This window comes from Microcaecilia unicolor, chromosome 4, assembly GCF_901765095.1.
Source record: "Microcaecilia unicolor chromosome 4, aMicUni1.1, whole genome shotgun sequence".
In the NCBI taxonomy this organism is placed as follows: domain Eukaryota; kingdom Metazoa; phylum Chordata; class Amphibia; order Gymnophiona; family Siphonopidae; genus Microcaecilia; species Microcaecilia unicolor.
Window position 1 is genome coordinate 322,600,430 of NC_044034.1, and position 15,843 is coordinate 322,616,272.

The following is a 15,843-nucleotide window of genomic DNA, read 5'->3' on the forward strand; positions in this document are numbered from 1 at the left end:
ACGAGTCGATCCAATTTGACTTTGGGGCGACCATTCCAAGTTCCTCAGCCACGAAAAGTGCTGACGACAGACACTTCTCTCCTGGGATGGGCAGCTCATGTAGATGGACTCCACACTCAGGGAGCCTGGTCCTTTCAGGGAAAAAGTCTGCCGATCAACCTCCTGGAATTCAGAGATCCAACCAAATCCAACCAAAGGCTGTCCAACCAAATCATTTTAATTCAGACAATCAGGTTGCCATGTATTACACCAACAAGCATGGGGGCACCGGATTTCGCCCTCTGTGTCAAGATGTGGCTTTGGGCTCGCCGTCACAGCATGTATCTCCAAGCCACTTATCTGGCAGGCGTAAACAACAGTCTGGCCGACAGGTTGAGCAGGATTATGCAGCCTCATGAGTGGTCACTGAACATAGGCATAGTCCGCAAGATCTTCCAAGCATGGGGCACCCCCTCGGTGGATCTTTTTGCCACTCAGATCAATCACAAGGTCCCTCAGTTCTGTTCCAGGCTTCAGGCCCACGGCAGACTAGCGTCAGATGCCTTTCTCCTACATTGGGGGACAGGCCTTCTGTATGTGTATCCTCCCATACCTCTAGTAGGGAAGACTTTACTGAAACTCAAGCACGACCACGGAACAATGATCCTGATTGCACCCTTCTGGCCGTGTCAGATTTGGTTCCCTGTTCTTCTGGAGTTGTCCTCCGAAGAACCGTGGAGATTGGACTGTTTTCCAACCCTCATCACTCAGAACGAGGGGTCGCTTCTGCATCCCAACCTCATGGCCTGGATGTCAAGAGCTTAGAATTTGCTTCCTTGGGTCTTTCAGAGGGTGTCTCCCGAGTCTTGTTTGCTTCCAGAAAAGATTCAATGAAGAGGTGTTACTCTGTCAAATGGAGGAAGTTTGCCGTCTGGTGTGACAGCAAGGCCGTAGATCCTCTTTCTTGTCCTACACAGACCCTGCTTGAATACCGTCTACAGTTGTCAGAGTCTGGTCTCAAGACCAACTCCGTAAGAGTTCACCTTAGTACGATTAGTGCTTACCATCCTCGTGTAGAGGGTAAGCCTATCTTTGGACAGCCTTTAGTTATTCGCTTCATGAGAGGTTTGCTTTTGTCAAAGCCCCCAGTCAAACCTCCACCAGTGTCATGGGATCTCAACTTCATTCTCACCCAGCTGATGAAAGCTCCTTTTGAGCCACTGAATACCTGCCATCTACTACTACTACTTAACATTTCTAGAGCGCTACTAGGGTTACGCAGCGCTGTACAAAATAAACAAAGAAGGGACTTCCGGTGACGACACAGTCCTCGATGGAAGCCTGACTCTGTAGCTCCCGACCCATCCAGCTACAATAGCGAACTTTAGCGGTAAATACGACGACTTTTGTTCTTTCTTTGCTGGCACAACCTTGCTTGAAAGATAGGAAGGCGACATGACACAAAAAATGAAAAATTCAGAGGCACGAAGCGCGATGCGCAGTAGCCAACGCACATCCAAAACACCCTCGCGCCATGCTTCCCCGCACCATGAAGAGGCCTCAGATTTCGAATCGGAAAGATCGGAAGAAGACACAGGCGGTGTGAGGAAATCACATTCTACCCGTTTGCTTATGGATTTAAAAAAAGACCTGGCCCACATGAAAGCGGATATAGTAGAGCGCATTGATAATCTAAGGGGTGAACTTAAAGAGGTAGGCACCCGTATTGAAGATTTAGAAGTGCGAATGGATGAGCACGTGGAAGTAGTACAACAAATGCGACAATGTGAGGAAGGTATTACAACGCAGATGTCTGAGCTACAATATAAGATAGATGACATTGAAAATCGCAGCAGACGGAAAAATTTGCGGTTTCGTGGGGTGCCGGAAGGAGGAGCCCAGGAAGACGTCCTGAAAACTATACAAGAAATTTGTAGGCAACTCCTGGAGGCACAGCCAGATATGCCTGTACCTGAGATTGAAAGAGCTCACAGAGCATTGGGTAGTCCGCAAACTAATAGATCAAGAGATATTATTGTCAGGTTCTGGAAATTTTCTGAAAAAGAGCAACTACTTACCCTAGCTCGCCAGCAAAAAGAACTGAAGTACAATGATACTTTGATAACAGTTTACCAAGACTTATCAGCATATACACTGCAATGGCGCAGGGAGATGAAACCGATCCTGGATACTTTGAATAAACATACTATTAAATATCGATGGGCTTTTCCATTTGCCCTTTGCTTTGTCATAGCAGGCAAATCACATCGTGTACGTACAGTTGCGGATGCGAAACAACTACTTCAATTGGCAGGCCTAATGGAGATGGGAACTGAGGAAACAACAGCGGCTAATAAAGTGAGAGATAAAATTCATCAATGGAAGCAAGTCTTCAATACAGCAAAAAAGCCACGAAAGACGACAACACGATCCGTAACATGAACTGGAACATTATTAGAGTTTTGAATATTCATGATAAGAAAATGTCTAGAGAAGTGAGAGGAAGTGCATTTATATCAATGCGAGGTGTTGTATTTCAAGGATGTGGGGGAGTTGGGGGTCGGGTTGTGAAGGAGGCTGTTGTCCTCTCTGGGAGATCTAGATGGGTAAGGGTGGAGATCTTGTTTTCTACTCTTCCCTACTGGAATACACTGATGGGAAAGGGGAGGGGGGAGGGGGTGGGAGGGATTGTTCTTCTTCTATACTTGTAAAGGGGATAGATTCTATTACAATGGCTGTTATATGCTTTGGTACAGGCTTTTTCTCTGATTTAGGAAAGTAAATGAAGTCAGATCTAAAAATAGTTACTTGGAATGTTAAAGGTTTAAACTCTCCGAGAAAGAGACAGATGATATACCAAGAGTTAGTTAGATTGCATCCACAGGTGGTAATGTTACAAGAAACACATCTGAAGCGAGCGCATCAATACTTGTTCCGCCCTGCCTCTTATTCAAAAATTTATTTTGCTTCTGATATTACCAATAGTAAAAGGGGAGGGGTTGCAATACTCTTTCACGATAGTATACCCATACAGACCCAGCAAATTAAGAGAGATACAGCAGGGCGATACCTTTTAATCAGGGGACAGTTGGAGTCTAGGGAGTATACCTGGGGATCCATATATGGGCCAAATGTGAATCAAACCTCCTTAAAAACACTAAAAATAAATATTAGACCCATGGTGGGTGGCAAACTCATATTGGGAGGTGATTTCAATGCTACCATGAACCCGAGCTTAGATCGCTCGGGATCTGTGTCCCGGGCAGATAGAACACTAGCTGATCAGATGGCACTATCGGTGGAAGAGATGGGTCTCTTTGATACATGGAGGGATGGACACCCCCTGGACAGGGATTACTCATTCTATTCCCCGGTGCATGATTCATACTCCCGTATAGACTACCTCCTCCTGGATAAATTGCTGGGAGGACAAGTGAAGGAGGCACAAATTGGAAATATTACTATTTCAGATCATGCTCCATGTGAGGTACAAATGGTACTTTCAGAGGTTGATGAAGGACAGAAAATGTGGACTTTTAATAATACCCTGTTAAAAGATGAACACCTATGTGCAGATTATGTGAAAATGCTTAAAGAATACCTAAAATTTAACTTGGATTCGGGGCCCTCAATTGCAGTCGTATGGGACGCATTGAAAGCAGTCTCACGTGGCCATTTTATATCAGTAGCGGGTCATCTTAAACGAAGGCGGGAGTCCTTGAAGCAATATTGGAGGGGCAAGATTGATGAGTTGGAGGCTGTTCACAAGCGAACAGGCTCTACTAAAACATATAGAGCTCTTCAGGAGGCGAGGCTCCACTTAGATGAGTTGCTTCTAGGGGAGCTTGATTTTATTAACGAGAAACTTCGGCTTCATGTATATAATGGAAGAAATAAAATTAACCGTCAATTGGCACTTCGTTTGCGTAAACTTAAGATGGACAGAAACATATTCCGGATTAAAGATAAAAGGGGCATTGCTCTTTCCACATCCCGAGCTATCAGGGAGAGATTTAGGGAATTTTACGCAGAATTATATACTGGGGATTCCTCCATACAAAACACTGCTATCCAGGCGTACCTTGAGAAATTAAATCTCCCAGCACTGCTTCCAGAGCACTGGAGCAAATTAGAGGCTCCGATAGAGGTTAAGGAGGTACTCCAGGCTATTAAGACATTGAAAACAGGCAAATCTCCGGGAGTAGACGGGTATACTGGAGAATATTATAAAATGTTTGCTCCATACCTCGCACCTGTATTGACAGAAGTGCTAAATTTTGTAAGGGATGGAGGGAATTTGCCCTCAACCATGAAGGACGCATGGATAGCAGTCATTCTCAAACCCAATAAGGAAATTACTGAGTGTGCCTCGTACCGCCCGATTTCCATACTAAATGTTGATGTACGTATCCTTGCAAAAGTGATGGCCACTCGGTTAGTAACTATCCTGCCAACCCTAATACACTTGGATCAGGTAGGCTTTATAATGGGCAGACAAGCCTCAGATAATATTCGGAGAACAATGGATGTCATATACTTGACACAACAACAACAGTCCTCTTGCTGTTTATTGAGCATAGATGCTGAGAAGGCTTTTGACCGAGTGCATTGGTCCTTTTTGCACTCGGTATTGCAAAAGTTTGGATTTGGACCTATGTTTAGGGGACTAATACAAGAATTATATACTACACCTAGGGCATGTATTAAGATTAATGGTAATACGTCTCCTTTTTTTGAACTATCACGAGGTACACGTCAAGGCTGCCCTCTTTCCCCTTTATTATTTGCTCTTGTTATGGAACCTTTAGCTCATACTATTAGATCTAATCAGAATGTCCAAGGGGTAAAAGCGGGGAGATGGGAATCAAAAATTGCTCTTTTTGCAGATGATATTTTGTTGACCTTAACCTCTCCTTTAACATCACTGTCAGCAGTATTCACTGAAATTGAGTCATATAGTCAAGTGTCGGGCTTTAAAATCAACTATACAAAAACTGAGGCCATGGCAGTGGCTATGGAGGAAGGAGAGTATCAGACTTGCTGTCAGACTTATCCACTAACTTGGGTCTCTCGGGGACTGCGATATTTGGGGGTTGTACTTACCTGTAAATTGAATGATATGAGTGCAACAAATTATTTGCCCCTGATTAAGGAAATTAGGAAAGATTTGGATAGATGGGACCCTTTATATCTTTCATGGTTTGGAAGAGTGGCAACTATAAAGATGAATATTCTCCCGCGTCTGCTCTATTTGTTTCAGTCGATACCACTTTCCATAAATAACCGTATGCTCACCTTGCTGCAAACAAAAATAGAACACTTTATATGGCAAGGTCATAGGGCACGTCTCCCTAGGTCCCTTCTATATGCTGCTAGGAAAAATAAGGGTGGACTGGGGGTACCCAATCTGGGGCTATATCACAGAGCTGCCCAGGCGAAAGCTGCAATTGAGTGGTTTCATGAATCGGATCATAAGCTATGGATTAAGATGGAGCAGTACATGATACGAAGCCCTCTTCGGTTGGGGCAGCTCCTTTGGTTGGCGCCCAGATATCGATACTTAGCTCAACCTTTAAATCCAATTATTCAATACACTTTTTCTTGCTGGGACAAGTTGGAGAGGACGAAGGGATTTTATGAAACACGCCTTACACCCATAGCTTATAATGCGGCATTCCCTCCTGGATGTCAAGTGTCCCCTTTTGTTAACTGGCGGAAAAAGAGATTGATATGGTGGGGGCAATTGATAAAAGATGGGAGTTTTATTACATTTCGAGAATTGGCTAATGAATATGACTTGCCTCAGCAAGATCAATATGCATATAATCAGATCATTCACTATTTTCAGACAATAGGTTTGAAATGCAAATTAAGAGGGGAGATTACACTCTTGGAGCAGCTATGTGTAGAAACTGAAAAGTCCAAGGGACTAATCTCTAAATTATATAGGTACCTGAGAGACTCCATGAAGATAAGCTGTAAACATCGGGATACAGTGGGGGAAATAAGTATTTGATCCCTTGCTGATTTTGTAAGTTTGCCCACTGACAAAGACATGAGCAGCCCATAATTGAAGGGTAGGTTATTGGTAACAGTGAGAGATAGCACATCACAAATTAAATCCGGAAAATCACATTGTGGAAAGTATATGAATTTATTTGCATTCTGCAGAGGGAAATAAGTATTTAATCCCTCTGGCAAACAAGACCTAATACTTGGTGGCAAAACCCTTGTTGGCAAGCACAGCGGTCAGACGTCTTCTGTAGTTGATGATGAGGTTTGCACACATGTCAGGAGGAATTTTGGTCCACTCCTCTTTGCAGATCATCTCTAAATCATTAAGAGGTCTGGGCTGTCGCTTGGCAACTCGCAGCTTCAGCTCCCTCCATAAGTTTTCAATGGGATTAAGGTCTGGTGACTGGCTAGGCCACTCCATGACCCTAATGTGCTTCTTCCTGAGCCACTCCTTTGTTGCCTTGGCTGTATGTTTTGGGTCATTGTCGTGCTGGAAGACCCAGCCACGACCCATTTTTAAGGCCCTGGCGGAGGGAAGGAGGTTGTCACTCAGAATTGTACGGTACATGGCCCCATCCATTCTCCCATTGATGCGGTGAAGTAGTCCTGTGCCCTTAGCAGAGAAACACCCCCAAAACATAACATTTCCACCTCCATGCTTGACAGTGGGGACGGTGTTCTTTGGGTCATAGGCAGCATTTCTCTTCCTCCAAACACGGCGAGTTGAGTTCATGCCAAAGAGCTCAATTTTTGTCTCATCTGACCACAGCACCTTCTCCCAATCACTCTCGGCATCATTCAGGTGTTCACTGGCAAACTTCAGACGGGCCGTCACATGTGCCTTCCGGAGCAGGGGGACCTTGCGGGCACTGCAGGATTGCAATCCGTTATGTCGTAATGTGTTACCAATGGTTTTCGTGGTGACAGTGGTCCCAGCTGCCTTGAGATCATTGACAAGTTCCCCCCTTGTAGTTGTAGGCTGATTTCTAACCTTCCTCATGATCAAGGATACCCCACGAGGTGAGATTTTGCGTGGAGCCCCAGATCTTTGTCGATTGACAGTCATTTTGTACTTCTTCCATTTTCTTACTATGGCACCAACAGTTGTCTCCTTCTCGCCCAGCGTCTTACTGATGGTTTTGTAGCCCATTCCAGCCTTGTGCAGGTGTATGATCTTGTCCCTGACATCCTTAGACAGCTCCTTGCTCTTGGCCATTTTGTAGAGGTTAGAGTCTGACTGATTCACTGAGTCTGTGGACAGGTGTCTTTCATACAGGTGACCATTGCCGACAGCTGTCTGTCATGCAGGTAACGAGTTGATTTGGAGCATCTACCTGGTCTGTAGGGGCCAGATCTCTTACTGGTTGGTGGGGGATCAAATACTTATTTCCCTCTGCAGAATGCAAATAAATTCATATACTTTCCACAATGTGATTTTCCGGATTTAATTTGTGATGTGCTATCTCTCACTGTTACCAATAACCTACCCTTCAATTATGGGCTGCTCATGTCTTTGTCAGTGGGCAAACTTACAAAATCAGCAAGGGATCAAATACTTATTTCCCCCACTGTAAGTGGGAAAGTGAACTGGGAGTGAAATATACCCTTGAAGAATGGCAGCAGATGGAGCGAGCCTCAGTGTGTAGTTCACCAGCAATTAATATTCAAGAAAATTGTACAAAAGTAATATACCGTTGGTATCTCACCCCATCACGTCTGTGTCATATGTATCCTGGGACATCGAAATTATGTTGGAGAGGCTGTGGGCAGCTTGGTACAATGGGACACATTTGGTGGTCATGTAGAAAAGTGAAAGCATTCTGGAAATCGGTGCGAGATAGGATACATAGGTGGGTGGGGGGTTCCATACCGTGGGATCCTGCAGTGTTTTTATTTAATAAACCAATTATGGGACTCACCACTCAGGGAGGCCAATTGGCAAAACAATGTTTTAATGCTGCACGACTGATGATAGCTCGGATGTGGAGGCAGGAAAGCTGTCCCTCAATACGGAGATGGTATAATTTAGTATGGTATATAAGTAATATGGAAAAATTAAAGGCCGAGGAGAATAAAACCTTAACAAAATGGAAACAGATTTGGGCACCTGTAACCAAATCTCCATTGTAGATATGGATTTTGGAATCTTCTTTAGGAATGAGACAAAGATGAGAAGAAGGAATGGGGAGGGCGGGGGGATGTTCCTAGATACATATAAAAAAGTTTAAATGTTACAAGAAATGTTATTGCTTTTTATGCACATTGCATTGGGAGTCTTTTTATAATATGTAAAGTAATGTGAGAGGAACCTGTATGATAAGCATTTGTACGGTTTTAAGTTGTACCTTGTGATTTCTCTCAATAAAGCCTCTTGTTAAAAATAAAAAAAAAATAAAAAAAAAATAAACAAAGAAGGACAGTCCCTGCTCAAATGAGCTTACAATCTAAAGAACGAAATGTCAAGTTGGGCAGTCTAGATTTCCTGGGTAGAGGTGTAGAGGTTAGGTGCCGAAGGTGACATTGAAGAGGTGGGCTTTAAGCAGAGATTTGAAGATGGGCAGGGAGGGGGCCTGATGTATGGGCTTGACCTGGAAGGTCATTTTCTTGGTGGCTGTTACTTCAGCTCGTAGGGTCAGTGAGCTTCAGGCCTTGGGTAGTACATGCACCTTATATCAAATTTCATCACAACAGAGTAGTCCTCCGCACGCACCCTAAGTTCCTGCCAAAGGTGGTGAGTTCCATCTGAACCAGTCAATTGTCTTGCCAACATTTTTTCCCCGTCATACCCGCCCTGGCGAAAGCAGTTTGCATACCTTGGACTGCAAGAGAGCATTGGCCTTTTATGTGGAACGGACAAAGCCCTTTAGACAGTCCGCCCTGTTGTTTGTTTCTTTCTTTCTTTCTTTCTTTCTTTCAATCCCAACAGGAGGGGAGTCGCCATCGGAAAATGCACTATCTCAAATTGGCTGGCAGATTGCATTTCTTTCACTTATGCCCAAGCTGGGCTGACTCTAGATGGCCATGTCACGGCTCATAATGTTAGAGCCAGGGCTGCGTCTGGCTCACTTAAAGTCAGCCTCCATTGAAGAGATTTGCAAGGCTGCAACTTAGTCATCAGTCCACACATTCACATCTCACTACTGCCTTCAGCAGGATACCCGACGCGACAGTCTGTTTGGGCAGTCAGTGCTGCAGAATCTGTTCGGGATTTAGAATCCAACTCCACCCCCCCCCCCCCCCCACAGACCCATTTTTGTTCTGTTCCAGGCTGCACTCTGTTAGTTGTTTATGGTTTCAGTTCAATCTATGTTATGTCCTCGCCGTTGCGAGGCCCAATTGACCAATGCTCATTGTTTTGAGTGAGCATGGTTGCTAGGGATACCCCACATGTGAGAACAAGCAGCCTGCTTGTCCTCAGAGAAAGCAAAGATACTTACCTGTAGCAGGTATTCTCCAAGGACAGCAAGCTGATTGTTCTCACAAACCCACCCACCTCCCCTTTGGAGTTATTTGCTTCTTTTTATGCTTTTTAATTTAACTGAGGGAACGCGCGCACGCGATGGACGGGAAATCAGTCCATGCATGTGCGGTGCTCGCTGCATTCATGCCAGAAGACTCTGACAAAACTTTTTTTTTATATTTTGCTTGCAAAATACAGTCCGATTCCTTAGTTGACGCGGATGTCGACTCACATGTGAGAACAATCAGCCTGCTGTCCTCAGAGAATACCTGCTACAGGTATGTATCTTCGCTTTCTCTGATGCTGTTCCTTACGGTGCTAGAGTTCTGCGCATTGAGCCCTAACAGGGTTAACTGCTAATATGTCACCAAAATTACAGTAGTGCACAGTTATACTATCAATAACTGTCCTATTAACTGCCTTCATTCTGTCTAGGAAATTTCAATAAATTGTCTCAGACTTCAAGACCTTTTCCTGTACTCTGTTTGTTTGACCTCTTCCCACACCCCTTGGGGGGGGGGGGGCACAACTGGTTAAGAACCCCTGATCTAAGGTATGAACTTTTCATTTTGCAAGCCTTCTATTTTAGCAAAGTGGATGCGTTAAGAATGGTCACGTTTTACAGTGAATAGTCTTGAAGTGTCGTCCCCCCCCCCCCCCCCAGTGATATTTTTCAGGGGTAGAGATGAGACCAGTTAATGTCTAAAGTGTACTACAGTATTAACTTGTGCTACCATTGTTAAAGCAGATTATTAGTAAATAGGCCTCATCCCATGTGGGAAATAATGCATATTAGTGTGCAAATAATATCTTAGTATAAAAACAAGTGCTGTTGATTAATCACTGTTAATGTCTGCAATTAACATACAAATGCTAACAGCGATTGAATACTGACCACCACTGCCTCAAATTAGGCATCTATCCCCTTCCAAAGCTACCCCTCCCCCCCCCCCCCCAAGCCATCTACTCCCTCCCTGTAGGGAGATATCTTAAGCTGCCTTGGTGGTCTAGGGTAAGAGAAGTTGGAGTGAGCCCTAGTTGCTTCTGCCCATGTCATCTCCAGTTCAAAAGGGCGGCCATGACCTTTGGCAGCTTTTGCAGTCATAACTTTACCTAGTTAGCAGGCTGAATATTGCCTCTAGCTGGTAGCCTGGATACTACTGTGGTAGTCGGAAGGGATATTCAGTGGTACTATCTGGGCAGTGATTACAAATGTGATTAACTGCAATCAAAAATTTTAATCGGATGATTAATCACAATCAAATGTTTGATCTAACAACAGCTATAAAAATTACCTTCACTTGAATCTAGAATTTCTAGATCAATGTAGAAAAGGTTTTTGCCTAGTGTGTGTGTGTGGTGTTTTGTTTTGTTTTTTTAAAGATATCCCACTAGTCATCAAAGATGACTTACTCACACCTAGGTAGAGAGCCGCTCTTAGCAATTGCGAGCCCTGTGCAGACCAGTTTGGTGTGGCCCCCCAGCCCCTTGCCTAGTCCTGCCCACTCATGACTCACTTCTACCCTCTGTATTCAAACATCCTCTTCTCACTCATCTCTGAGCCCTTATGGTCTCTTCCACATAGTTCCACCATACCAAGAGTCTCCCCTCCCACTTCCTTCCTACACTCTCTACCACAGCATTTCCTCTCTCTCATTCTCTACCCACAGTTGTAGCCCTTCCCCGTCTAGCCCACCCCTCTCTCTCCCACCCCTATAGTCCAGCATTTTCTTGACCCCTCTCCTTCCTCTCCACCCCTGTGGTCCAGCACTCCCTGTCCCCTCTCCCTTCATCTTCACCCATATGATCCAACAATTCCCTCTCCCTTCCTCTCCACCCTTATGATCCAACAATTCTCTCTCCCCTGTCCATCCGTAAGGTCTAGCAATTCTCTCTCCACCCTTATCCCTTATAATCCAGCATTTAGTTGTCTTCTCTCTCATCTCCTCCACACCTATAGTCCAGGACTTCTTGTCTCCTATCTCCTCTTCCCCCCCCCCTCTTTTCTCCCCTCTCCCCTCCATTTCGGTTCAGCACCTGTCCCCTGCCCCCCCCCCCCCACCCGAGTCTTGCACCTCCTTGGGGCCTCCCACCCAAAAACCTGATTTCTTTGCTGGTGCCAGCAGCGGTAACAGGAACAGGCTGTCTGGGCCAATCAGTCCCTTCCGTCTGTTACATCCTGCCCCTCTGATGTAACTTCCTGTTTACACGTGGGTGGAATGCTGCAGAGGAAAGGACTGTGGCAGTCTAGTCAAGACCAAAAAACAACCCCCCCCCCCCACAAACCCTGCTCCCATGCAGGTCTCTAGGCACTCTGCTGCTCCCCAGTATCTCTCCACACTCATCCTTCCCTACACCCCTTCCCGTGTACTCCGCTCCATAGATAAATCCTTCTTATCTGTTCCTTTCTCCACTACTGCCAACTCCAGACTTCGCGCCTTCTGTCTCGCTGCACCCTACGCCTGGAATAAACTTCCTGAGCCCATACGTCTTGTCCCATCCTTGGCCACCTTTAAATCTAGACTGAAAGCCCACCTCTTTAACATTGCTTTTGACTCGTAACCACTTGTAACCACTTGCCTCCACCTACCCTCCTCTCCTCCTTCCTGTACACATTAATTGATTTGATTTGCTTACTTTATTTTTTGTCTATTAGATTGTAAGCTCTTTGAGCAGGGACTGTCTTTCTTCTATGTTTGTGCAGTGCTGCGTAAGCCTTGTAGCGCTATAGAAATGCTAAATAGTATTAGTAGTAGTAGTAGTAGTAGTAGCAGCATGGGGCCCCTGGGAGTGAGGCCCTGTGTGACTGCACTGGTTGCTCCTGCCTAAGACCGGCCCTGCCTGGGTATGTTACTGGCAAGTTGAAGCACTAAATAACTTTTTAATTCTAAAGTGACCAAATGCCTTTTTAAATATCTTCCTTGTTTTTAAGCAATTGGTGATCTTTATGCTGTTTATGCTCAGATAACATGTAAGCATCTGCACGTAGAACGCGTTTCTTACTGCCATAAGCTGGATTGGAAATACTTTTTATTTTGATGTGGGTTTCTTGTATCACATCAGCAAGCGAGGCTGTAAATTAACAGATAAAGATGCATTTTATGGGATACTGGACTGCCAATAAGCAATTGAGTGCAAATGAGAACATTTTCCTTGGGAGCAGGGCTTATAAATGGGTTTTGTGTATACTATGATAGGAATAAGCTTCACTCTTACATGAGGGTACGTGGGTGTGATAATTTTCTTAAAACTGCAGTGTGTGAAAGTCCTCACTGGGAAATTGGGCAATAATGAAAGAGCTGAAGATGACACAGGCATGGGAGGCTATACCTAAGGTTCATAAAAGTAAGTAATATCCGTGTGGTAGCAGTGGTCACAAGGTTGGGGGTGGTCTGCCCTGGATGCCAGCAATCAGTGGGTACAAGTGGCATGCCACTACCTCCCTCCGGCCTCTGCTTCACTAGAACAGCAGGAGCAGTGGTAAAATAAGCTTACAGCCATTGCAGAGCTGCCCTATGCATAGTCCCAGCTGCCAATCACACCCTTTCTGCCATCTACTACTACTACTATTTAGCATTTCTATAGCGCTACAAGGCGTACGCAGTGCTGCACAAACATAGAAGAAAGACAGTCCCTGCTCAAAGAGCTTACAATCTAATAGCTGCACATATGCCCTGCGACGGCTGTACCTTGTTTTGCTGCTGCAGAGGTGGGGTTGGGGAGAGAGGAGGGAGATACAGGGCCAGTGCTAGGGTTTCTGGCGCCCTTCTTCAGCCTATTAGTCGGTGTCCCCTACCCATCCAGGGGTGGAATCACTGACTCCGCCCCCTACAGTAGCCATACCCCTTTTACCAGCCGTGGCGCATATAACAGGCATCATTGAAAATATTACACCAGTATAGGAAAAGAAAAATAACTGGTGTGGGGTTTTTTTTCATTATAAATAGTTTCTGTAAGCTGTTACAGCTCCAGTATACCCAAAATGACAAAAACCAAATTGGCATACTGACCAGGAATTAGGAGAACAGTCTTGCCAAATCTGAAACAATGTGTTATCAAAATTTCAGAACCTAACAAACAGATCCCTATTCAGATACTTGGCCTTGCAGTCACACATGCAGAACAGAGGTATCCCCTCTTCAAATTCTTCAAAAATTGACCTGAAATCCTAAGAAGCTAGACTCTGCATGCAGCACAATACCAGAAAAACAGAAAGAAACACATTTCTATACATAGCAAAATAAGATAGCAGATGTAAATTCTCAAATTGGACATATTCCAAACACTAAAATAAAAATAAAATGATGTTTTCTACCTTTGTCTGGTGACTTTGTTTTTCTGATCATGTTGGTCCCAGTATGTGATTCTGATGCTCTCTAACTGTTCTCTTAACTCAATTTCCATGGCTTTCTTTCTATTTCTTTACTTTAATCTTTTCTTAATTTCTTGCCCTATATTCATAAGTAAAAGCTGGGTTGTCCGCAAACTCTGGAGGAGGTATAAAATGGATCCAACTTTTGCCTATTTTCTCCATCCATGTGCAGCTTTATCTCCTCTCTTTCCTTTCCCTCATTTCTGTCAGTAAGCATCTCCTTCCTCTCTCTTCCCTCTCCTCCATCCATGTCCAGAATTTCTCCCCTCCATCCATGTGCATCTCCTCCTCTGTCTTCCCTCCCCTCCATCCATGTCCAGCATTTTCCCTCTCCTCCCTCCATCCATGTCTAGCATTTTTTCCTCCTTCCTCCATCCATGTCCAGCATTTCTCCTCTCTTCCTTTCATCCATGTGCATCTCCTCTGTCTTCCTTCCCCTCTATCCATGTCCAGCATTTCTCCTCTCTCCCTTCCCCTCCGTCCGTGTGCATCTCCTTCCTCTGTCTTTCCTTATTTCCCTCCACTCCATCCATGCCCAGCATTTCTCCTGCCCTCTCCTCCATCCATGCCCAGCTTTTCTCCTGCCCTCCCCTCCCCTCTCTCCATCTATCCATCCATGCCCAGCTTTTCTCCTGCCTATCCATCCATCCATGCCCAGCTACTCACCCCAGCCCCCACCTGCCCACCCTCTTCTCCGCACCCCCCCCCCTTTTTGTTCCTGCCACCCTGCATTTAAATCTTTTATTTTACCTGTTGCAGTGGCAGTAGTGAAAGCAGCAGGCTCGCCTCCAGCCTTCCCTTCCCTCTGTCAGTGTCCCACCTTCCTCTGATGTAATTTTCTGTTTCCCGAAGGCGGGACACTGACTGAGAGGGAAGGGACGGCACAGAATTTAAATAGAAAATGGAAATAAGGTGATATATTTTTATTTGACTAATTTTAATACATTTTTTTACTAACTTTCGGAGACCAAAACCCTGCTCCTCAGGTCAGGATAGGATACCATAGCAGTATATTGTTCTGACCTGAGGAAGAAGATTTTGGCTTCTGAAAGCTAATTGAAAATTGAATTTAGTCTAATAAAATGGTATCATCTTATTTTCTGTTCTTTTTTTTTGTTTTATTGGTATTTGTAATGTAACATAGTGGTTGGAATGTGTCTGCTGTCTTTGTATTTTGCACAGTACATGGGGACATCCATCACTGCTTATTTTTCTTTAGTGTTGCATTGCATGCAGAGTCTAGCTTCTTGGGGGTTCAGTTTAGTTTTTCTCTGCATATTTCTATTTTTAGCTTGAGATTACTTGGGTGAGGGTCTGTGTTCTATGTGTGCGAAAGAGACATGGTTTTCTGTTAGCATTGACTGTGCAGGCTCGATCTGTACTAATCTGACTTGTTTAGTTTTCCAACAAGTGTATTGCAGAGGTGTAGCTGGGGGGAGGGAGGTGGCGCAAGGTGAGCAGTTGCTCCCCTAAATTGATTTTCAGAGAAAATGGCACCTGTATGCCATTGGGATCACTACAGGGTGACAAGCACCACCCCAAAAATACAGTGTGCCACTCTTCATTACCTATTTGGTGTCCCCCGTAGGGTGCACCGCCGCCTCTCTCTTCCTTCCCGCCCCCCCCCCCCCGACCTTCAATTTTCCAGGCTGCTGGCAGCATCAGTAGTGAAAGCATGCTGCCTTCGGTTGGCCCTGGAAGCTTTCTCTCTGTAGCATCCCACCTATGTGAGAACAGAAAATTGTAGCAGAGAACTTATGTGGCTGGCCAAAGGCAGCATGCTCTCATTGCTGAGACTGCTGCCAGCTTGAAGAATGAAGGACTGCAGCGGAAGGGGGCAAGGAAATGAACTAGGAAGTGGGTGAACATTGGGGAGGAGTATAGGAGACTGGGGGAGGAGAGAGGCTGAGGGGGCAATGGTAGTGCTGGGGAGGGAGATGGGAAAAGCCAGTAGGTAGATGAAAAGTGAAAAGGAGACCGAGGACTAGAAGGTGAGAGAAAGGGAGAATGAAAGTAA